Source organism: Meles meles, chromosome 1, assembly GCF_922984935.1.
Source record: "Meles meles chromosome 1, mMelMel3.1 paternal haplotype, whole genome shotgun sequence".
Classification (NCBI taxonomy): Eukaryota; Metazoa; Chordata; class Mammalia; order Carnivora; family Mustelidae; genus Meles; species Meles meles.
In genome coordinates, this window is record NC_060066.1 from 85,904,206 (window position 1) to 85,929,940 (window position 25,735).

The window sequence follows — 25,735 nt, forward strand, 5'->3', positions numbered from 1 at the left end:
ATGTGCACTCTCTCTCCACCCCTCTCTCTGTCTCAACCTCTCTCAAAATAAATAAATTTTTAAAAATCCTTAAGACCCAAATCCAGCTTTCTACTGTATCACTAAAACTGCTAACACAGTTTTATGCTAGATCTGGCTTTTTATGGCCTTGGAATTGTCCTCCCTACCCCATTTCAGCCTCAATTGAGTTGTTGTGAAGATTAAATTAACATAAAAATATGTAAAATATTTAGACAGTGACTGACACATGGTATTATATAGGTTATCTATTATAACTGTTATCATTATCATCATTAAGCTTCTTCTAATCCCAAAATCCTCCAATATTTATTCCTGGGAAACATAGGTAACCGACTTCAAATTCAAACAAACTGAGCTAAAAGTACAGAATTTTAGAGACACGTGTACCTTCAGTTTAAGAAATTGCAAGAATAGTCACCGAGCAACCTCTGATATTAGCTGTGTGAGGACCCTTTGACTGTTGGAGCAGGCAGGTCTGTGATGTATCTCTTCTGCTGAGATTTCTAAGATCCTCTTAAAATTTACTGAGATTTCTGGTTGATTTTTTTTGCTATAATAGTATAGAAGGGGCTGAGGTTTTTTTTCCCTCCAATAAATGTTCTCTATGTCTCTTAGAGATCGATTGTCTGATTCTTTGGCTAGCTGTATGCTAGAGATCGATTGTCTGATTCTTTGGCTAGCTGTATGCTGACCGGAAGAAACACGGCATTTCAGCCTCCTTGCAGCTAGGATGAACATGGTCATGAACAGAAATGAAACCTCACTTTACCATTAAACAGAAGGCTGTACCTTCTCCTTCCTCTTCCCTTTTTTCTGTCTATGGTATGCTTCTTCCCACTAAAACCACCTTACAAAAGTCAACTATTAAACATTCAAGAATCTAGCAAGCCAGTTATTAAACTGTTGGTAGTTTAATATCAGCCATGAGAGAAGTGTTTACGAGATGCAAATCCATAAATCCAATCAGAGCCAATGTCCTCCAGCTGGGGACTTTTTTTTTCTTTACAGAATAAGTTTATCAGCACCGTTTTCCTTGCTCTCTTAGAATAAGGATACTTGAGTAAGATCCGTGGGCCTGTATGATGAGGGCAGATCCCAGAGATGACAAAACAAGGAGGAGTCTGAGGTGCTAATGTGGAACAAAGCCATTGTGCCCGCTTAGGCTCTCTGGGTGAGTCACACATTTATTTCTAGCTCAGTGATTCTCAGTAGGGGACAACTTGGCCCCCCTGATCCCCAGAGGATGTTTAGGAGATATTTTTGGCTGTCATTAACTGGGACAGTGTGGTTATTTCTGGCATCTGTGGGTAGAACGTAGTGATGTGGCTAAACATCCTACAACACACAAGAAAGCTCCCATTTCCAAGAATTATATAGTCTAAAATGTCAACAGTGCCAAAGTTCGGAAATCCTGATCTAGTGTAAGCCACTATTTTGTTGGATTTCTATTATTGCCAGAAAACCTGTAGCCTAGCTAATAATACAAATATACAACTAAAAGCCCCAATATCCTTTTGTATAAATACAAATGCATACATACACTCATATATAAATATATATGCACATGCCCTTATATAAGAAACACTTTTTTTAAATTTATTTTTTTCAGCGTAACAGTATTCATTGTTTTTGCACAACACCCAGTGCTCCATGCAATACGTGCCCTCCCTATTACCCACCACCTGGTTCCCCCAACCTCCCACCCCCGCCCCTTCAAAACCCTCAGGTTGTTTTTCAGACTCCATAGTCTCTTATGGTTCACCTCCCCTTATAATTTTTTTTTGATAAACATGTAATGTATTTTTATCCCCAGGGGTACAGGTCTGTGAATCGCCAGGTTTACACACTTTTTAAAATAAAATTTGAAGGAAACCACTTATATATTGGGTTTCTTAGCATTTTTCTACTTTTGAAGCATTCAGTCCTTGAGATCTCTGAGCACTGTTCTGGACAACCGAAGAGGTAATTTACCAAGTGACTGGAGAGGTCTAAAAGAGTTAATCCTTCTTCAGAAAATGAGTAACTCACTCTTACCCAGAATCTTATATGGGGAGCAAGAGGTGAGTGTGTTAATATTTCCCTTCCAAGAAAGTGGTAAACCTGAGGTGCTCTCTGGAATTTCCTCCTGAAATTACACCAAGGATGTTATTGAATTTGACCAATAGAGTTCCTGGGATCACATAGAAGTAAAAATGGATTCTGCAGAAATGTCCACTGGGGAAATAAAAATGTTGACAAAGATAAAGAAATAGAAATTTAAGCTATCCATAGATGTTCTGTTGAAATAAAACTGAAAATGTATATTCTGTAAGACCAGAATGAACCTGAGGAAGAAAAAGCAATAAGTACTTTCCAGTCATTATGTAAGGGGAAAAGGGACAGAGTTCTGATTTCTCCAAAGCAAAGAGATTCTTTTTGGAATTAAGTATTAAAAGTTATATCATTTATATCATGTGAATTGTATATCTATAATGTAAATTATATAGGTGTGTATGTATGTGTATATGTGCATGTAAACTAAACTGATGAGTTCTAAAATTTCAAACATAATTATAATAAAAATCAGTTTAACCTGATTTTATCACTCATATTTTACCTAATCAAGGAATCATACTTCTTCAAATAACAGTAACCATTTTTCCTGTCATTCCAGACCCACCCTCTGATTTCTACTCCTTAACCCCAGCTGACTTTTTTCTTTCTAACTTTCTTTGTCTAAAATTCATCCTAGTCTGTCATTTCATCTATCCCTTCTTCTATCCCCATTTCACCTTCTTGAGGAAAATTAACTGGTGCTCAAAATTGTCAAGTATACTGTCTCCCAACAATGTCTAATATTCACTATCATTATCATTTATAATCGAGGTACTTCCTTCCCAGCCTCTCAATTCAAATCTTTTACTGATTTATCAAGTTTTAAGGTTTTTATTAATCTCATCACCACCAGACATATATTTATTGAATAGCTTCTATGTGCTAATGTTCTGGAGGAAACAAAAATGAATCAGAAAGGCCCTTCTCTACAGAAACTTACAGTCTTATTAAGGAAGTTCAGACATTTTAAAGAAATTATATTTCATTACATCATGTTTGAAGAGGACGTTGTTATGGCTTAATGAATCAGCATTATATTAAAGTGACCCATAGTGCTTTATGTTTATATATTCTTGAGTTTTTATGCTTAATAATTAACTCTCTTTAGGATGCTTGCTTCTTCAAAGAAAGATTAATATTTAATTTTAAAGAATCTCTAATTCCTCTTCATAATTTTCTATACAGTAATTATGACTATTGGTTTCCCCCATGTGTGTACAAATTCAGCCTTATAAATGTTAACATATATGTGTAAAGAGCAAACAAAACTGCAGCCTGCATTCCACTTCTGACTCAGAGATTGCAAACTGGCACCTAAGTCACTTCTAAGCCCATCTATGGTTGAGGACATACTATCATGTTTTTTAAAAAGTATTATTTTCCATGCTATAGGCAATTTATCATGCACATTATTAGTTTTGTACCTTTTCTTCTGTTGTTCCCCTGATGTTCAGGTTTGGGCCATTGCCTCTGCTTGGCTCTTTCAGATATGCAGATTCTTCCCATTCTTCAAAACCTGGAGACCCAAGCACTGCTATAAAGCTTTTCTCAGTTGCACCAGTTCTCCATGATCTGACTCTCCTCCCTTTCTGTTATCCATATTATTTATTTATACATCCTCTTTTTATATATGAGGTCATTCATTGAAAGATTCATTCATTCTTCAACTCTAGAAGTTGCTTCTCCTGCAGAGACAAACTGACCAAACTCATAAAACCATATACACACATATGGTACCTGAAATAGCAACAGGTACGATATCTGGGTGACACCCCTGTCATGTATTAGTATAGGAAATTTACAACACAAATGGTGCACTAAGACATTTTTTCTGTCATGCATAATTTTAATTATTAGCATTATTTATGGTACAGTTTGTTGATTCTTTATACACAATGCATCACTATAATTCCGAATAATTCTAGAGGTCTTGCTCCATTTGTATTCTTAATTTTCTGAACTAATACGTGACTTGGATATCACCCAGATATCATATCTGTTGTTAATTCAGGTACTACATATGTGTGTATGGTTTTGTGAATAAAAAAAACATGATCAGAATAATTTTTCTTGACATAAAAAATGATAATATTTGTTTCATTCAAGCTTTCCTATAAGAAATTAAACTAAATGATCCCCAGTTGAAGGCATTACCAAAAATATTCTTTTTAAAAAAGATTTATTTCTTTATTTAAGAAAGAGGGGGAGAGAGAGATTGCCCTCAGGTGGTGTAGGAGCAGAGGGAAAGAAAGAGGGGAAGCAGACCCCCACAGAGGGTAAGAAAGAGGGAAGCCTGACATAGGGTTCCACCTCCAGACCCTGAGATCATGACCTGAGCCGAAATCAGGAGTCTGATGTCTAACCAACTGAGCCACCCAGGCACCCTAACAAAAATATTCTTAACATTCTTTCACATATCCCTTCAGTACTCAGATAAAGGAAAACTTACCTGGATGAAAGAATAAGAATGACCATCCTTACACTGGGTTTACTTAGGTATGTGGAGAAAAAATAAATCCATTTAGGTTAGACAAAATAGCAAATGAACTTTCCTGTTCCATACAGGTGATGGAAATCCCACTGATGTATTTAAAATTTCTAAGAGCTCTCAAGACCTAGGGATCACTTTGCTGCAATTATAGAACAACCATAGGTATTCCCATAATTCATTGCCTTTTCCCTCAACTATTTTGCAACTAAAAGACAAAAATGGAAGCAAAATACAATTTCCCTACTTTCATGTCAGTCTCTTGGCATTCTTATTATGGGAGCTGATTTCAAAAGAGGGATACCTAACCCATGGCATGTAGGAGCCCATTACCAAACTTCTTGTGAATGTAAATACCACATTGCCAGAAGACGTTGAAATTTACTGTTTTGAAACATACATGCTAGACTTACTAATATGCCTATAAATGGCTATGAAACAACATGAATCATTTTTTCAGTCATATGCCCAACACACAGGAAAACTGTAATAAACTATTTACACATGAATAATTTTAATTATTAACATTATTTATGGTGAAATTTGCTAATTCTTTACATAAAATACATCATTATTATTCCTAAATAATTCCTTAACATAAATGCAAATTTATGATGGATATATATAATAATATATATTATAATATATGTAATATAGGATATATAATGGATTGATATATATATAATATTATATATATATATAATATAAACATTTGATGTAGAACCAAGAAAAAAAAGAATGAAACTAAACAACCTCACCTCCTCAAAAATAAAATGAAACCTAATCCCTAGTCGCATTTTAGATTAGAATTTTTATTGAAGGATTTTCATTTTGTTTTTATTGTTTTTAATTAAGCTTACTTCTTCCTAAGTAATATATTTGTAAATCTTTCTCAGGAGGACAATCACCCATATTGACAAAGTGCATTATGCTAACTACAGCATGAAAGGTATGCTCTATGACAAATGCTCTGATTTAACATTGATAAACCAGCTAGGTCAGGCAGCAACAGAGAGACCAGATTCCATAGGCATTTAGGCTCTCTTTTTTAAAGTAAAGAGTTGAGGTGGAGAGGCAGGTGTGCAGAAGACTCTGTAGATATACACAGAGTAGGTGTGACTTTGTGGTAAGATCTTATCCATGAATGTACACTAGTACCAACCAGGGGTGGTTCTATACTGCCTGTTCCTTCTCCAGCAGCTAGAGGAAGACTGAAGACCATGTGGGATGTTGGGACCTCAAAATTGGAAGAGCTTCAGTGCCTGAATCATCACCTGGAAAAAGCTCTTCCTGACTATGAACACAAACCCTCACTTTTATAGGAGCAAAAACATTCATTTTGCTTGGCCACTAGATTTTGGTTTTGTTGTTGTTGTTTTGATATAGAAAATATAGTTAACTAAGCTGTAGACCCCCCCCTTTTAGACAGCAACTGGTCAACTATAATAGCAATAATGTTCATACTATTGGATTATGTTATAAAGTCATGACTTTCAGTGAGCCTGGGTGGCTCAGTTGGTTGAGCATCTGATTCTTGGTTTCAGTTCAGGTCATCTCATGGGTCGTGAGATTAAGTCCTGTCTCAGGCTTCCTGGTGAATGGGGAGTCTGCTTGAAATTTCTCTCCCTCTGTACCTCCCCACAACTTGCTCTCTCTCAAACAAATAACTAAATCTTTAGAAATAAATAAATAAACTCATGACTTTCAATGAACATTACTATTATTCATGATATTGGTCAATTACAACAGAAGTTTTTATTAAACTAAAAAGTGACTTACCGTTGTGAAAACTCATCGTTCTCTAGTTATTTAGTATATAATTTAGATATGCACAAATGAATGTTTTAGTATCTCTGATGCGAAGAGTTCTGTTTTCTTCCTATGTCTTCTCATTTGAAATATACTGAGCATATAATTCAAAGAATCAATTTTTTAAAAGATTATATATTTATAATCTTATTTTTATATTTATAATCTTACATGTAAGATTATATATAAATAAAATAAAGATTTTATTTATTTATTTGAGAGAGAGAGCATGAGAGAGAGCATGAGAGGGGAGAAGGTCAGAGGGAGAAGCAGACTCCTCATGGAGCTGGGAGCCTGATGTGGGACTCGATTCTGGGACTCTGCAGGTAGCCACCTTGTGGGACTTCTCAGCTTGCACAGCTGTGTAAAACAGTACATCATAGTCAATAAACAAACAAACAAATGCACACTTCTGAACTGCTTCTCCAAAGAACCCTAACAAAATGATTTTTTCTTTCTTACATTTGTTCAAATGAATTGAAAACAAAATATCATCAGATATTTTAGAAATACATTTCACTAAATAATATATTTTTAAAATTGGATGTAATGCTTAACTAGTTTTTTATGTCACAGGGGAAAAATAATGTCAATAATCATATCAAAGTTACCCTTAAAACAGTCATTTTATAAAGTTTTAAGTTACCAAATTATAGAGAATATATTTTTCTCTAAGTACTATATAATTCTTATTTTTTATTCCAACATAATATTCATTTTTTGTATAAGACTCATAGTTTTACTCAGTAGTTCAATTTTTAAGTTTCCAAACACAGATGAATTAGGAACAAATTTTAACAGATTAAATAAATTACAGAATAAAGATAACATTTAAATTAGTGTTCTCTGAATATTCCTATGTATTAACAAGTGACACTAGTGATCAATGACTTACTAAAAGTTTATCTTTCTCAGTCACTTCTCTAAACCTTGTTATGGATTTAATCGGTCTCCTTGAGTGTCCTGAAAACATTTCTTTGACATTGCTTCCAGAAGTCTCTGAAATGGTTCAAGATATTATTTCAGTGATATTTACTCCAAGGCCACACCAAGTAAAAGCTCATGTTTCCTAAAGCTGTATGTGCCTCGGAATCATCTAAAGTATTTATAAATGGTTTTATCCTCATATGTTCTGGCTTAGTAGATTCAGGAAAGTATCCACTATTTTGTTAATCTCAAACAAGTAATGCTGAGACACAAAGAATAGGGTCTAGAATCACAGTTCCCCAATATATACTCAGATGGTACAATGGGGAGAATATCATTGTGGGGTTCATTATGCCAGTAGGTGGTTCAAGCCACACACATGCAAATAGTGCACAATGAAGGACTGCCTACCAGTGGGATGAGTCATCTAAATGGTGTATCACTGTACTTGCTGAAGAGGCTACCTTCTTTACTTCTAGAATCACTCCCATTCTATTTCCCAATTTATATGAGGAATCATGTCTTCATCCCAAATTAGGCATATCCCCTTACAATGAGCTAAACGTTTGTGTCTTCCCAAAATGCCATGTTGAAACCTTAACTCCCAATGTGATGGCATTTGGAGGTCAGTTTTTGGGAGGTAGTTAGGTTTGGATGAAGTCATGAGGGTGGAGAAGGGATATGGCTTACAAGAAGGGATATGGCTAATTTACTCCTCTCTGCCATGTGAGGATATACAAAGGCAAAGCTGTTTGCAAGTCAGGAAGAGGACTCTCACCAGATCCCGACAACCCTAGCACCCTGATCTGCTCCCGCTAACATTCCAAACTCCATTGTTTTGCTCTATTTTTTTCTGTAACATTCATTGCCCTCTACCATATTTCAGAATTCACTTACTTTTACATGTATTAGTCTCACAAATTTAACTTCATGAAAGCAGAAATATTTGTCTCGTTTTAATTTAAATCCAACTTAATTAACACATACTGTATTATTAGTTTCAGAGGTTGAATTCAGTGATTCATCAGTTGTATATAACAGCCAGTGCTCATTACTTCAAGTGCCCTTCTTAATGCCCATCACCCAGTTACTGCACGTTCGCACCTATCTACCCTCCAGCAGCTCTCAGTTTGTTCCCTATAGTTAAAAGGCTCTTGTGCTTTACTTCCTTCTTTGTTTTCTTCTTACTTAATTTTTCCTTCCCTTCCCCTATGTTCATCTGTTTTGTTTCTTAAATTACACATGTATTAAATTACACATATGTGTGAGAGCATATGGTATTTGTCTTTCTCTGACTGACTTATTTCACTTAGCATACTCTCTAGTTCTATCCATGTCATTGCAAATGGCGAGATTCCATTCTTTTGGATGGCTGAGTAATAGTCCAGTGTGTGTGTGCATGTGTGTGCATGTACCACAGCCTCCTTATCCATCCATCTGTTGATAGACATCTGGTCTCTTTTCTGTATTTTAGCAATTATGGACATTGCTATCCCCTATAAACATTGGGAGGCATGTGCTCCTTCAATCACTATGTTTGTATCCTTTGACTAAATACCTAGTAGTGCAACTGCTGTTGCAGTGTGGATCTATTTTCAACTTCTGAGGAGCCTCCATCCTGTTTTCTGGACTGCCTGCACTGCCTTGCATTCCCACCAACAGTGTAAGGAGGGTTCCCCTTTCTCCGCATCCTCACCAACATCTGTTGTTTAGTGAGTTGTTAATTTTAGCCTTTCTGACAATCCGAGCCCATTATGACCTCCTCCTCAAAGCCAGAAGACTTTTTGGACTAGAATCTCTATCATTAATTTAACTGTTTGATAGTTTTTTTAATACAATTTTTTTTGTCTTCCCAACTTTAGTATGTATAAACAAAAATGACAATTTTTAGGTAAAATACTCAGTTCTAAAAGAGAAATCATATCACCCAGGAAATACTTTAGCCAATCCCTCTCTAGTCATAGCCACACAAAAGAATCTTCCGAGGAAAACTGACCAGTGAGACAGTTACACTTGTGCTCTCAGCTATAAAGAATTAAATTTAAAATGCATTCACTCTTTCATCTTCTAATGAAACATAACCTATTCTCAGTAACAGTGTGAGCACTGTTATGGTAGTCTAACTCCTAAATGAAAATATGAGCTGAGATACAGTTTAAAAATTATCTCCCTGCCTTACCATATATAACTATCATGAAAATAAAATACTATAACTTTCTCATCGATTAAAGTAAGGTCTCTGAGTTGCCTTATAAGCTCAGCTTTTCATGTTTGGAAAATCAGTGGCATCAAAATATTCTGGGCCATAGGCACAACTGTTATGGGATCTTGGATGCCCACCCCATGTCATTCTCAGATGTTTCCCAGCCTTGACTCTCTGTAAACTAAAGATAGCAATGCATTGCAAGACTCCTTGGAAATGTCCCAACCTATAATTAGGACATCACCTTGTGCTTGGGAAGCTTTCATATGACCCTTCCTATCTAAGAGTGACATGTGGGGAATAGGTAGCATAGGAAAGTAGCATCATTCGTACCACCGGGACCTGCCTCATCTGACCAAATCTGTCATGACATTCCCAGGTGCCAAATTCACCTAGAGACTACAATGGCTTAAGGTCCAAAGTCTCAAAGAAAAATAAAATGTTTCCCTGTGCATAGGGACGTTCTCCTGGTCCTGGCGATTAATGTATGGGTGTCCTCTGTCCCTTTTGAATCTACTAGCACACTGAGTAGCCAGGGGAAATGCAGGGTGTTCAGCATATTGGCTATTTCACTCTTCCCGCACACCTGTCTTTACCTTGGAGTTGTGACTAACACTTATTACTGCACAGCTTACAAGAGTTGAATTGAATGAAGGTGAGAATAGGAAATATTAGCTAAAATGGAATGTGAGATTATCTTGAAATTCCAGTAATGTGTGCTTTTCCTCTCCCGTTTGCTTTGGTTTTGATTTTTACTCTGTTTGATTACTACTGGTGCAAAATTGTGTACAACTGGTAAGAAGACAAAAAAACTTAACCACTAAGATCCTCATATTATTGCCTCCAAGACAACACCAAAACCTTATTTCAGTTTTGAAATAACAAACAGATCTCTTCTCTTCCCTGGTTATGATCTCTCTGCTGTGAATGCCAGTTAGCACACCATCTTGTTCTGGGGTAAAGCTTCAATGACGCTTGTGCTCATCCCCAATGCCCTTTCACCTCTTGCCCTTATCATGCACTTCACCAGCCCCCAGAAATATGTAACCTAGAAGCCACTGAATTTCTATTTTCTAATTTTCCTGCAGTCAAAAATAAGCCAAAGCCATTGCCCAAAGATAACGATCTGAAACTGAGTCCTATGCCCTCTGCTAGGGATAGATCCAGGGCATTCTAAACAATCCAAATGGTTTCATGCAATATCAGTGTATAAAAATTGCATAACCAAAGATTAAAGAAATATGAGGGGCCTCCTGGTATTTAAAACAAAAACAAAAACCTGCCCCCTGGTATTAAAAACACCAAAGGACTCCCATACAGCTGAATTTAATAAACCACTTTTCAATGTATGCTTCATAAGAGACATTTCCAGTGTGTGTCTCACGCTATAATGCTCAACAGCTGCAACTGTATCCCTCAATGTGTTCCATATGGGGCTGTGGTTATAATCGGCTCTTTCTGTGAAAGGCTCTCTTGGACTTCTTCTGTAATTAGGATTAAAATGTGCTGAGGGCACACAGGAGATGTGAAAGAGGCCTTTTATTTCAGTCATTATCATTTCTCTCAGGCAAGATCACCTTTCAGAAAAAAGCTGTGTAGAGTCTGTCTCTAACCTTCACCAAAAGAGGTCCAGCCTGTTAAACTAAATTCCTTCCTCTTCTTCTTCTCCTGTTTTTTTTCTTTTTTTCAATCTGAAAATGATTTTGAGGCAGCAAGCTTTAGCAGAGTAACAATTGTTCATTGCTCCTCAAAACAATGCTGCTAGGACAATAGGGAGTTGGGGAATTTTAAGAAAATTGATAAATGTGAGCCTCATTGAGAAGAACAGACAGAGGAACCTTAGAAAACTGACAGGACATGACACTGGATCCCAGGATCCAGGGATCATGACCGGAGCTGAAGGCAAATGCTTAACTGACCAAGCCACCCAGGCAGCCCAAAACAATTTTTTTTTTAAAAAAGAAGCACTTCTGAGGAATTTTCTTCAAAAGACGTGCTTTGAGGAACTAAAAAAAAGAAGTACTTCCAATGCGATAAGGATGTCAGGAAGAAAGATTAGAAGGAAAGCAAATTGTTAAGAAATTTTTGAAGGAAAATTTGACAATATTTTAAAAAGATAAAATTTTACCTATCTCCTTATTGAAGGAATGTGACTGCTGACTGAACTATGAGCTGGACCCAAGCAACTGGAGACCCCTCACCATCTCCTATGTCCTTGCAGTGTACATTCTGCCCACCGTTTCCATTGCACAAGCCAGTTTCAAGGATGAAAACTCAAGAGAGCAGTGTGGTGTTGAGACCATCTGGACTAAGATAAATGACTGAACCTAGGTAAGGTCTTTATATAAAGTTTTAAGATCTGGCAGGTGGGTGTGGAGATCTACTTATCTTATGGCACCCAAGATGAGCCTCATATGTAAGTTCCCTTGCTTATTGAAACTGCCAGCTACCAATCTGGTTTCTTCAGTCTCTCTTTGCCCTCCATGTGCTGGGCCAGTTTCAGATTTCATTCGGGAAATTCACACATTTACAAACCAACATTCTTTGACCCAGCAATTCCACAGCTAGGAATTTTTTACCTTTAATTTGAAGTTTAATACTGAAATTTGCATAGCTGATATTTAAATCTTTTTATGTTTATAACTTAATGCATTATTAGCATTTTAATAAATGACATTCATGTTCATTTAAATGGATTCAAAACACCTAGACTGTCAATTTCTTAATACAATGTCCATATTTTCTTGAAAATAATATGAAAAAGGAAAAAATTACCTCATAATATTTCTCCACCTGATCCTGTTCTCACTGTCAGGTACTTTCCATTTCTTCCCTGCTAAGGACTCTGCTTTGTTATCATCAAGGCAAGGAAAGACAGCATGATAGTGGCCCAAATATTAGGTGATTTGAGTTAGCACCTGACACTGCTTCTTACTACCTGTGCATCTGGGGCAGTTGTGCTAGCCAAAGTTGACCAACTTTGGTTTCCTTATCTGGCCACTTGGGAATAATTATCAAATCTATGTGCTAGGACAGGTACAAGGATTACATGAGATACCATCCTGATCATTTAGCACAACCTGCCTTAGACTGGACACCTAATGAAGGGTAGTTCTTTTATAAAATATGTATAAGTAAATATTATGCATTTTATATGTTGCTGACATTGATGCCTTAAATGTGGTGTACTAAAATACCATTGCTAATATAATATTGACATTCTGGTCCATCACAAATAAAAATTTCCCTGTCTCATTTCTCTATTGAATAGTAATATGGAAAATTGCCCATAACAGTGAAATTTGAAAAACAATATTAAGTTCCTACAAGATAGAATTCATTAAATAAACTATTATATCTATATATGTAGTCAACACTATGCACCTATGTTACAGACAAGTCTTAAATGCATTTAATGGATGTTTCTAGGTGCTTGTTTTCTCATCTGTGAAACCAGACAATGAGAGATGATTCTTCATCACTTTGAGCTATTTTCTTCCATTTTCGCTATAAATTTTCATTGTCATTTAATTTTTAGTTTGCTACCAGAGTGGATTTGAAGATCTTTTACTCACACTGAAAGATAATAGGTGAGAGTGAATAGGCGAGGTCATAACAATAACTAGATTTTCAGGAAATAGTGAAGAACGTTCCACATGGAGTACAGCAGCAATGTGGATGACGCCTTGGAGTTGTGCAGTATGGCAACTCTATGGTGACTCCCTTGCTTTAGGTAGGAGAGGCTCTTCCCCAGTACTTGCACCTAATGCTGGGACAGATGGGTCCAGTCAAAATGGCATCAACAATCCGAAGCCTGTTCCAGCAACCAGCAGCAGAAACTCTATAGGATTTCCCTATCTAGCAGAAAAGAAAATAATTTGTTTTAGAAATATGTATTGAATCTTGCCAGTATCTGGAAAATCATGTAAAAAAAATACAGAAAAAAAAAACCAGATGATCTTGTAATAACCACCTCAAAATTCAGAAAATGATACCAAACAAACCAAATAAATACCATATAGTTAACATTGGTTTCCTCTTCAACTGTAGAAAGTGCATCCTGAGTGGGCATCCAGTCCCTTCTTCCTGGATCTCTTTCCCTCTTTTAGCTCTTTTCTTTCTTTTTTTTTTAATTTTATTATTTTTTTATTTGTTTATTTACAGCATAACACTGTTCATTGTTTTGGCATCACACCCAGTGCTCCATGCAGTACGTGCCCTCCCTATTACCCACCACCTGGTTCCTCAACCTCCCACCACCCCCCCCCCCGCCCCTTCAAAACCCTCTGGTTGTTTTTCAGAGTCCATAGTCTCTCATGGTTCATCAGCTCTTTTCTTTTATCTGGCCCGTAGGTCCCAGACTCATCCTCCCACAGCCCCCTGTGGTGAAGGCAGAGGAATGTCCTAGCTCTGGGGAGAGAAAGCAACATCTGTAAAGCCAGGCAGTTCAGAGCAGTCAAACCTTTCTAGAGAAAAGTCTGAATTAAAAATTTAAGATAAATTCTGGAATGGGTCCTGGAATATGCGTTTTCACAAGCCCTCCATGTGATTCTGTTGCCCTTAAATTTTGAGAACTACCGATTTATTCCATCTGTTTCTTTGCTACATCTTTGGCTCAGTCAAAACAGGTACCTTCACAAGGATGTCATCTCAAGAGCATCCTTTGAAAGTCTCCCTACTCAAAAGAAAAAGAAAAGAAAAGAAAAAAGAAAGCCTCCCTACTCATTTTTCTCTTTTATCTCTGCTTATGAGAGGCTATCCTCACCTGAATAATTTAAGGTATTAAATTAGACAGTGACATTTATTCTGCCACTGTTGTATGTGTATGTGTGTTTCTGTTTTACTCAGACAGAGGGAGTGAACTAAAAACCCGAAGATTGAGATTTTAAATATGCCTTCTTTTTTAGTGTTTTGAGTGTCTGATTAAGAGATAGAGTACTTACTTGGCATTAACATGTTCTGTTTCCTTCCTAAAGCTCATTCCAGCAGTTCACCCCTCATTTCCGTGTTGTAGTTCCTACAATAATTAATTCAGAATCTATTTCATTATACCTCACTCCAAGAGTACATTAAATGCATTCTCATAATTCAGTATTGATCTCTCCCTTCTTTACCTGGTTAGTGCCAGTGAAACCCAGGTGTGATCTCCTAACAATGAAGGACCCCAAGGTGTGCTTTATTTTTAAGAAACTAGTAACTAAAAGTCAGAGAGGGAAATAATCCTTGGGTTTTTGACCCACTGTTGTGGCATTTGCTAACACGTTCCATTATTACATTTGTGTATGCCATCATCTTAGATGTCCTGGTCACACTTTAAGGTACTTTGTTTGCTCAGGGGTAGGAAGAGAAACATTTAATACTTTAGTGATAGCTTTAGTGAGAGTTGACACATTTACCACAGGAGCTAACACCAGACTGATACAACGGAGTACTGAAGCCTGATTTATTAAGTGAATGCCAAACAGTGTTTGCAATTAGGTTCACAGAAAGAATTTATCCATAGGGATTTTCTTCCCTTCTGATGGCATTCTGTCTAGAAAGCAATCTCCAGTTAAGTCCCATGGCAGGTTGCAAGGAATGACATAATGCACACTCTGCCCTCAATGAAGTACACACTGCTTCTTCACCCTGGGAATCATTTTCCATTTCAATCTAGGAGCAAAACATATGGCTCTGCATGCTTTCCTCTCCAGATCACTAAAACCTAGAAGTACAGGGCTGCTTTCTGGCTTTTACATCAAGAACTAATATATTGGGGGGCTCCTGGGGGGCTCAGTGGGTTAAAGCCTCTGCCTTTGGCTCAGGTCATGATCCCAGGGTCCTGGGATCGAGCCCCGCATCGGGCTCTCTGCTCGGCGGGAAGCCTGCTTCCTCCTCTCTCTCTCTCTGCCTGCCTCTTTGCCTACTTGTGATCTCTGTCTGTCAAATAGATAAATAAAATCTTAAAAAAAAATTTAAAAAGAACTAATATATTGGGCTTAAACAACTCTCCATGGAAATATATGCTTTATAGGTTGCTCATAATTATGATTAGGAGGCTGAATAGCCTGACTCAATTTCACAAATATCTAAGGCGAGGGAGCAGCTTCCAGGCCCGCCAACAGACGGTGGTTCAGCGAATTTCACTGCTACCTGGCATCATTTATCGGTTAAATTAATGTGCCCCGTGGATTAGAATGTAGGGCTTTTGCTCTCTATCTCCAGAGTCACCTACTTCCCCTCACCCCAGTTTTCTGCTACCATCTCCCTAAGCCTCATGGTAGAATTTCACAGATCACAAGATCAATGGAGAGGGAGCATACCAGAAGCTTGTTCTCTGCCATGTTTAAGGACAGCTGGCAATTTTCAATGTGTTCTATCATGCAGCCTTTTCACCCTACCTTTGCCAACCACATAGTCACATAGCAAACACATGGATTTGACCCCAGGACTTCAAATTCACAAAAAAACAGATGGTAAGAATACCCATGCTGGTGTATGACCTAAGTGTAGCTTTTTCTTATACTTGAAGTAAGTGGACTTCAGAGGTGACAATTTTTTTTTTTATATTTTATTTATTTGACAGAGAGAAATCACAACTAGGCAGAGAGGCAGGCAGAGAGAGAGGAGGAAGCAGGCTCCCTGTGGAGCAGAGAGCCCGATGTGGGGCTCGATCCCAGGACCCTGGGATCATGACCTGAGCCGAAGGCAGAGGCTTTAACCCACTGAGCCACCCAGGTGCCCCCAGAGGTGACAATTTTATGTAGTATCATTTTATCTCTGCTTTCAGTGTATATTAAAGTACCCTCCATGACTTTTTTCATACCTTTTTCACACGAGGAGAAATAAGAGGTGGGGGAGGGCAGCCCAGCCCACCTCCTCAAAGCCATCCAAGGGCCAGCCATCTGTCCTACCATCTTGCCTGCCACCTTAGTCACTTCATTTGAATATATACAAGCACAGACACCAGCTGTCGTCATCTTCTATGCCTTTCTGACCAACTATACCCTAAAACAAAACTTGGCAAAAACAAAACCAAGAGAAGATAAAACTGTGAAGCTGATAAAGGCTTCCTTGGTTGCCTTTTTTCACTTTGCATTTCAGTGGGAAATTCTGCATTTCCTGCATTTCCTCCTTCCATCCAGGTCACCCACACCTTGCCAACCCACTCTGCCCTCACGTTATTTCCAATAGCTGAAGGTGGCCACTGGGGGATCCCATCTGGACTGTCCTTCCTGAAGGACAGGTAATATGAATAACCTTCCGAGTTATATGGATAAGAAAGGTTATCTCTTCTCACACGTGCAATCAAATAGTATGCATTATATTTCATTTGTATCTCTTAGAACCCTGATATCTTCTTGTTTCTCTGGCAAAAACAGTAATCCAATTAATTGGACAAATGCATTAATATTACCTTTCTTGGAAAATAGCATCTTTTATTTTCCTTACTTAACTTACACATTAAGTAGTTACTGTGACACAGCTCCATGCTACAAACAGGAATAAAATGTGTTTTCTGCATTTAAGAAGCTTGCATTCTAGCTAGGAGGAAGGGTACATACCTAAACACTATTTACACACAAAAAAAACAAAACACAGTGTCATTAAGTACAATGATAGAAATGTGCAAAAACTCTTATGGAGACATTGGACAGAAAAAAGAATTGAGCACAAGAATGGACAAGAACATCTGGAACTGAAGCTAAAAATAATGGCTAAAGGCCAGTGATGAAAATTCCATGTTGTCCGAACAAGTTAGGGCCTTCTTTCTGACTATAAGGGGAAAATCTGAAAATTATTTTCTGAATATAACCTGACCCAGTGAAGCAACTGTAAATGGAAGGTTTCAGGTACTCCCCCATGGATGATATGCTTTAGGTCCTGTAAGTTTTTCAGAGTTACCACTGCCTACCATAGCCTTGACCCTCCACTGTCCTGACACTGTATTTGGGAAGTAGTTTTTAAGGTATCATTTTAAAACATCTTCCTGTCTGTATAACCCTGTCTTCTCAGAAGATTTTGGAAAAAAAAAAAAAAAGACATTTATACTTCCGATAGAATGAAGTACAATGTTATCTAAATGGAAAGGTTTAGGAGAACAATATTCTTACTTGTTTGGAAACAGCAAAATCCATCAAAGATAGCACTAAAAGAAAGTATATGATTTAAATTTAATTAACAGATTATCAACAGAAGTCAGATGAAATAGAGTAGAAGTGCCTGGAATAAAAAGTATATGATAAAAACTATGGTTTAGAAATCAGCAACGAGCTTTGCGCAGTGGCAGTATCGTAGCCAATGAGGTTTATCCGAGGCGCGATTATTGCTAATAGAAATCAGCAGCGAGTCTTTTGTTTCTTTAATATGATGCTTGGAAAACCAGCATGTAAATGTGACAAAACATAGCATTTAACATTATCCATCTCCTTGTGAATTTTTAAAACACCAACACATGATTTTGACAACCACAGCTATGTACTATGGGAAAGTCAAAGCCAAAAAACACAGGAATTGGAGCCAGTGAGTGAAAGGAGGGAGCATGAGATTGATGTATGGTAAGCTTACAAAGAAAAAAATTCAGGACTTTCCAAAAGCACAGAACTAAAGTCAGTCCCATAGCTACATAAAGAAACTCTTAACTAAAATAGATATGTTATTCAGTGTTCTGAAATTATAATTGGCCTTCTAGCATTATTTTACATGGAATTAGTCTCCTCTATTAATCCAGAAATACCAGCCCCAACCAGTGCATCTCCCCGTACCCCTAAAATTTGATAAAGATCATTACTTTCTTTAGTATACATGAATTTCTCATTTCTGCTGAATGATTTCTTAAACTACATCCTAAACAGGATTACAGACATTGGCACAGAGGAATGCTAATGAGGAGCTACAGGCATTTCCCAATTTAAAACTTGATTGCATTCCAAAAATGTATCAGAAAGTTTGACTAACTGGAACTCAGAATGTATCTTCTTGTGGAAATAAATGGTAGATAATTTCCTGAACTGACCCAAGCCAGGCCATGAGATACCTGAGCCATCATTTCCAACAGCACAACCTAAATTCTGGGTCCAGCCAACAGGATCTTTTGGGGAGAGTAGGAGGAAAGGCAATACAGTGAGGTTTGCTCCTCTTTTACTTAGAATTACTGTTATTATACCTTAAATAGGTTAAACGTGTCTTGGCTATTCTCTCTCCTCCCCCTTTAATACCCCTTTAATACCACTTCAGCCCTCCTATCCCTGCTAGTGAAATGCTCCAAGCTCCAAATGTATCTTCCCTACGTCTGCCCCAACCCTACCCCACAGTCTTCATGTCAAGAGTTCAACAGAATGGGAGGAAGTGATAGAAAGACATATTGAGATCTGCCACTTACAAGCTTCCTCACTGGCCAGAATTACACTGGTAGCAGCAGTTCCTCTAATTGCTTGTTCTGGCTTTTGGGAACTCAAATTGTCATTAAGAAAAAAAGAAATCAATAACTTTTCAGATGTTCTATTCTTGGCAGGAAAAGAGCCTTGGGAAATGTCCATATAGCAGAAGTCCCTGCTGCCATCAATTCTTGCTCCTGTGCCAGTTTTGAATCGATTTAAGAAAAGCTATCTATGGCTTATGTCTCTCCTTTTCTCTTTCCTTGAATCTTCAGCACAGTTTCTCTAAACATTCAGTGCTCCCTTCAAGGGAGATCTTTGTCTTTTGGAGCAGGTATATTTTCCACTGCCCTATTCTGGTCATGAATATCCTTACTCAAGACCACATGTCTTTGCATCCAGTGTGAACTTGGATCATGAGGCAGCAGGTGAGGAAAGGCATGGCAGGGAAGGTTTGGCTCAATGCAAATGGCATTGGCAGGGAAGGTTTGACTCAATGCAAACTCTAATGATCAATGAGGGCTGCCTGGAAAGTGGCGAATGGCGGCTGGCAGAAAGAGAAGGATTCCAGGGAGATCCCAGCTCCAGAGCAAGAGGGTCATAGTTGATTGTTGACTCTGGCAAGAGTACTGGCCAGAGGACAATGAGGGAACCCACACACTTACACTCTCAATCCTTGGCAGTATGGAGTCAGGATGATTCAGATTCATATCTGATTTTTCCATTTGGTAGCTATGTGGCATTGGGCAATTTACTTTGTTTCTTCTTTTGAAAACTTGAGATAAAAACCTACATCAAAGAATCCTTGTGATAAAGTTAACATTTCTAAAGCTACAAAAACACCAAAATATTAATTCTTATCCCCTTCACTCACACTGCCTGCCATTCTTTTAATCGACTGGATTAATAAATATAGGTCTTGGCCCTCTTTAGACATTTTCTCTTAAATTATTGAGTTTTTCTGTTATTGAAAAAAATTTTTTAAAGATTTATTTAATTATTTATTTATTTGACAAAGGGAGAGAGATCACTAGTATGCAGAGAGGCAGGCAGAGAGAGAGGGGGAAGCAGGATCCCTGCTGAGCAGAGAGCCCGATGCAGGGTTCGATCCCAGGACCCTGAGATCATGACCTGAGCTGAAGACAGAAGCTTAACCCACTGAACCAGGCACCCCTTGTTATTGAAAAAAATTCTTTTTATCCACAATGATTACTTGGAGCAGATCATATGTCTTTCTTCCACATAATCCCTCACTTCTAACATGGCATTAATTGTATGATGTCTTGCATCAGGTTTATAAAATAGCTTTTTGATGGGGGTGGGGTGTTACACATTCTAGATTAAATGCTCATTTCATCCTTTAAGTCAAAAATTCCTAATTTTTTAAAGGTCAAAATTAAGATTTCTAAACATTGAGTAAATAAGGTAGATTCCCCTCTATTTTGTTATCTATCAAAAAACAATTCATATAAAGTAGTGCAATGTTGGCCAAGGTCTATTTTCTTCAAGGTGGTTAGGTATAGCTGGCACAAATTCCCTTGAATTTATGCAAATACCCAAGTGGTCACTTTCTCGTAGTGCTGTCTACAGCCCGAGCACCAACATGCTTGAGCTATGTCTGTTCTGTCCCTCTTTGACTGCAATGTGAGCATAACAGGGCAGGAAGACCCAAAGGGCTCCATACCCCAAAGTATGCAGAAGCAACCTGGACACACCACAGCTTTCCTGGGGGAGTCATAAATGGAGTCAATAGGCACCCCATATCTCACCGCTCTTCAAACATTGGTTAGTCATCCACTACGGCAAAGTTTCACTGTCCCTTCCACTCATCCTAGACTTTGTCTTAACAGCTCCACACCCTTACTCTTATTCTTCCTGTCTCTTTATCCTTTCCAAGAGCAACACAGAAGAATTCCTGCCCAGTTTTAGAAGAGCTACATCCACTCTTCCGTGAACTATTGTTCCTGCCAATACTAGGAAATTCTCTGCCCCCTGCATTTACCAAGACCTCCAAAAAAAGAATTTTTTCTTATGAAGAATCCTCCTCTTCCCATCACCTTCTAAAAAGAGGAAGTGGCTAACAAGGACTACCTTCTAGAGGAAGCCCCAGATAACTGGAGAGGTGAACAGAACAACTACCTCTACAAGTCTTTCAACCAGAAGGCATATCCTACTAAGATATTTCCCCATCTTTGAAATACAGTTATGGAAATTGTTCAGAGAGAGAGGAAAGTCAGGTTGAAATTTTCTAAAACAAAACAAAACAAAAACCAAACTTATAATTTTTAGTTTTTTAAAAATAGTACTAAAAATTATTTCACTTCTTCATATATCCTAGAAATTAGGAAGCTACGCCTACATTGCTATTTAAGATAAAATACATGTGGTGTAGTAGAAATGATGTAGATACAGCCAAACCTATGTTGAACCCTGGTTTTGCCATTTAACAAGTGATTCTGTGCCCATACTTTTTACTATTTCCCTTTAAAAAATTATTCTGAGGGGCACCTGGGTGGCTGAGTGGGTTAAGCCTCTGCCTTCAGCTCAGGTCATGATCTCAGGGTCCTGGGATAGAGCCCTGCATCAGGCTCTCTGCTCAGCAGGGAGCCTGCTTCCTCCTCTCTCTCTGCCTGCCTCTCTGCCAACTTGTGATCTCTCTCTGTCAAACAAATAAATAAAAATCTTAAAAAAATTATTCTGAGCCTTGAATGGATATAATAAATCTTGCTTCAAATGGGTTTTTTTCCTAGTGTTTTTTAAAATACTTTTTTCTAGTATTTTTTTAGTTGGAGAATGTTAATTCTCTTCTTTGTCTTTCTTCTTAAGTTGTGTATTGTGTTTTCCTCTATGCACTGCGTATAATACCATTGGCGATTTCTGTCTCTAAGGCCTAAAATGAAGCAATTACTATTTTCTGTTTTTAAAAAAGTAACAAAATCAGGATTAAGTGAAAGATGACAGGTTTAGAAGCTCAATAGACATGAGATCCAAAAGTAATCCCCAAAAGTTAGTCTTTCCATCAGTTAGCTCCTCTGCACATGGGGGGCTAACACCCATCTGACAAGGCTGTTGTAAGGAAGAGAGAGGCTGATGCAGAGTCGGTCATATAGGTAACGTACAGTGAGTGAGATCTTGGCATGGGGTGTACTGGTCCCAAACTCATATCCTAACACCTCACATAGGATGCCATCCCACTCAACCCTGTTCTCCACATAGGGACAGTCACATGGAAGTTGGTGGAGAGCTCACACCCTTTCGAGGGACATTTTGGCTTTGCCTGGTAAAGCACCACTGTAATGGCCTCAGAGGGTGGCCTCAGAAATAGCTGGCCCTATCAGGGAGATTCAAATTAAAACAACATTGAGATACCACCTGACACCAGTTAGAATGGCCAAAATTAGCAAGACAGGAAACAACGTGTGTTGGAGAGGATGTGGAGAAAGGGGAACCCTCTTACACTGTTGGTGGGAATGCAAGTTAGTGCAGCCACTTTGGAGAACAGTGTGGAGATTCCTGAAGAAATTAAGAATAGAGCTTCCCTATGACCCTACAATTGCACTGCTGGGTATTTACCCCAAAGATACAGATGTAGTGAAAAGAAAGGCCATCTGTACCCCAATGTTTATTGCAGCAATGGGTATGGTCGCCAAACTGTGGAAAGAACCAAGATGCCCTTCAACGGATGAATGGATAAGGAAGATGTGGTCCATATACACAATGGAGTATTATGCCTCCATCAGAAAGGATGAATACCCAACTTTTGTAGCAACATGGATGGGACTGGAAGAGATTATGCTGAGTGAAATAAGTCAAGCAGAGAGTATCCAGTATCGTATGGTCTCACTTATTTGTGGAGCATAACAAATAACATGGAGGACATGGGGAGATGGAGAGGAGAGGGAGTTGAGGGAAACTGGAAGGGGAGATGAACCATGAGAGACTATGGACTCTGAAAAACAACCAGAGGGTTTTGAAGGGGCGGGGGTGGTGGGAGGTTGAGGAACCAGGTGGTGGGTAATAGGGAGGGCACGTACTGCATGGAGCACTGGGTGTGATGCCAAAACAATGAACACTGTTATGCTGTAAATAAACAAACAAAAAAAAAACCATAAAAAAAAAGAAATAGCTACAGTACCCACTTCCACCTAAGACTTCCATCCCCCCGAAAACGAGTTCCTGTCTGCAGCCCTAAACATACGTCCTATGAAGTAGGGTAATGGGTTTTAAGAACCTCTACAGATGCGAAGCATTGACCCAGTTTGTATGACATCAGAGCATAGTGTCACCCTTTCTGGATGCAAGAACCCAGAGCTCCAACAAGACCTGAGAGTATGGTGTGATGACGGAGCTCTTTCACTTTGAATTTAGTCACCAGACACCAAAGATGGGGTTAACACAGACACTCAGTAAATTTGTTGGTGATAAATTCATGGCACAAATGCCACATACATTCCTGGGCCCAGGAGTGCCAAAATGTTCATGCAGTGAAGCAATGATGCAGTCAGTAATTAGAATACCAAAAAATGTTAACATCGTACTTAATCAAATCCAGAAGTTCTACCTTATTTAGTTCTATTATAGCAATCAACTATTTGATTATTTCTACCTCAGGCTTAAACTCCCAGGCAAGTTATCCAGCTTACCATTGCCTAGACTTAAGATTCAAATGAATATAGTATTGGCAGTCACTTTTAGGGTTAGTAAGTTTTCTTCACTTCTGATACTTAAGATTAAAGATATTAAATTACCAATTTCCTGGTTGTTACCAGGTCCTATAGTACCTACCCTGTAATTATAGATACAGGTCAAAGATAGCCAAGTGAGAGTTAGCAGCAGCATATCGACTTTTACTTAATAATTTTAATGTCATGCACCCAAATCCGAATAAAATAAAAGGCCAAAATGATATTTGTTACTCTAAAGTTTAACACATTAATGACAGCCAGAATTTCTCATATTGTCTGTCCCCAAAGTCTCTAATATAATTTTATTTCCTGATACTAAAGCATGCACTTTATTCAATGTAAAGGCATGAGTGTGTCATTTTTGTCACTAGAGGGCAGGAAATTAAAGTACATTATTTCCAAAACCTTTTAAACATACATGTCATATTTAGAGAATCTTAATGATTTTCTGAAAGGAGAAAATAATCTGCTAAATACATATTTCCCTAGCAAATAATTCATAAACACTAATAAATATAATAAATAATAAGCTCAATTATTTTTGTTTTAATCATTTTTATAAGAATGAAATAACTATTTCTATTGGATAATAATATCAAGAATGAACATTTCCCCTAACATAATATGTCTTCTGTTTAATAGTTTCCATTTGATGTAAAAAAAAAAAAATCCTTCCTTTCTGCTGTGACTATTCATATATTCAATGTGTTTCTTTTCTCAGAAGTTTATTTAATCTTGTTAAATGTTCACGATTTGTCTCCCCCTCTGATTTCCCCCAACTCACTTCTGAGATACTGTAGACTCTGAGAAACAAACTGAGGGTGTTGGAGGGGAGGGGAGTGGGGGGTTGGGTGAGCCTGGTGGTGGGTATTAAGGAGGGCACATATTGCATGGAGCACTGGGTGGGGTGCATAAACAATGAATTTTGGAACACACATACACACACAAAATTTAATTTAATTTAATTTTTAAAAAAAGAATATATACACATAGATGTAGCATCAACTAATTCAGATTCTTTTGAAAATTTGGCCTGAAGCCAATAAGAGTTTAATTCATATGAAAGAACAGGTCTATTAAGAATATTTATGTTATAATCAGGGGGAGGAGTCAAGATGGTGGAGAAGTAGCAGCCTGAGACTACATCAGGTAGCAGGAGATCAGCTCGATAGCTTATCTAAACATTGCAAACACCTACAAATCCAGTGGGAGAGCGAAGAGAAGAACAGCAACTCTAGAAACAGAAAATCAACCACTTTCTGAAAGGTAGGACTGGCGGAGAAGTGAATCTAAAACGACGGGAAGATAGACCGCGGGGGAGGTGCCGGCTCCCGGCAAGCGGCGGAGCAACGGAGCACAAAATCAGGACTTTTAAAAGTCTGTTCCACTGAGGGACATTGCTCCAGAGGCTAAACCAGGGTGAAGCCCACGCGGGGTCAGCGTGGCCCCAGGCCCCGCAGGGTCATAGAAGGATCGGGGGTGTCAGAGTGTCGGAGAGCTCACAGGTATTAGAACAGAGAAGCCGGCTGCAGAGACAGAGCCGAGGACTGAACTCTCAGCTCGGGGTTACCTTGAACCGGTCGCGGGCTGGGTAAGCTCGGAGCGCGGCTAGAGGCTGGGGATACGGGAGTGATTGGGTGCTGTCCTCTGGGGGCACACTGAGGAGGGGGGCCCCAGGCTCTCGGCTCCTCCGGGCCGGAGACTGGGAGGCCGCCATTTTCATTCCCGTCCTCCGGAACACTACGGAAAGCGTTCAGGGAACAGAAGCTCCCAAAAGCGAACCCGAGCCGATTACTTAGTCCGGCCGCCGGTAAGGGCGGTGCAATCCCGCCTCGGGCAAAGACACTTGAGAGTCACTACAACAGGCCCCTCCCCCAGAAGATCAACAAAATATCCAGCCAGGATGAAGTTCATCTATCAAGGAGAAAGCAGGTTCAATTCCTAAGACAGCAGAGCAATTCCAGAGGAGGAGAAAGCAAAGCACGGAACTCATGGCTTTCTCCCCATGATTCTTTAGTCTTGTGGCTACTTCAATTTTTTTTTTCTTTTTTCAATTTTTTTTCTTTTTTCTTTTTTCTTCTTCTGCTAAATTTTTTAAAACTTTTACCCTTTTCTTTTTTAACGTTTTTTGACTAGTTCATCTAAATATATA

The 25,735-nt window shown here is 38.4% G+C and overlaps 1 pseudogene; it reads left to right on the forward strand.

Annotated features, from left to right (window-relative positions):
• Nucleotides 1-17,793: 17,793 nt before the first annotated feature.
• On the forward strand, nucleotides 17,794-17,981 carry LOC123927821 (annotated as a pseudogene).
• The last annotated feature ends 7,754 nt before the right edge of the window (nucleotides 17,982-25,735 follow it).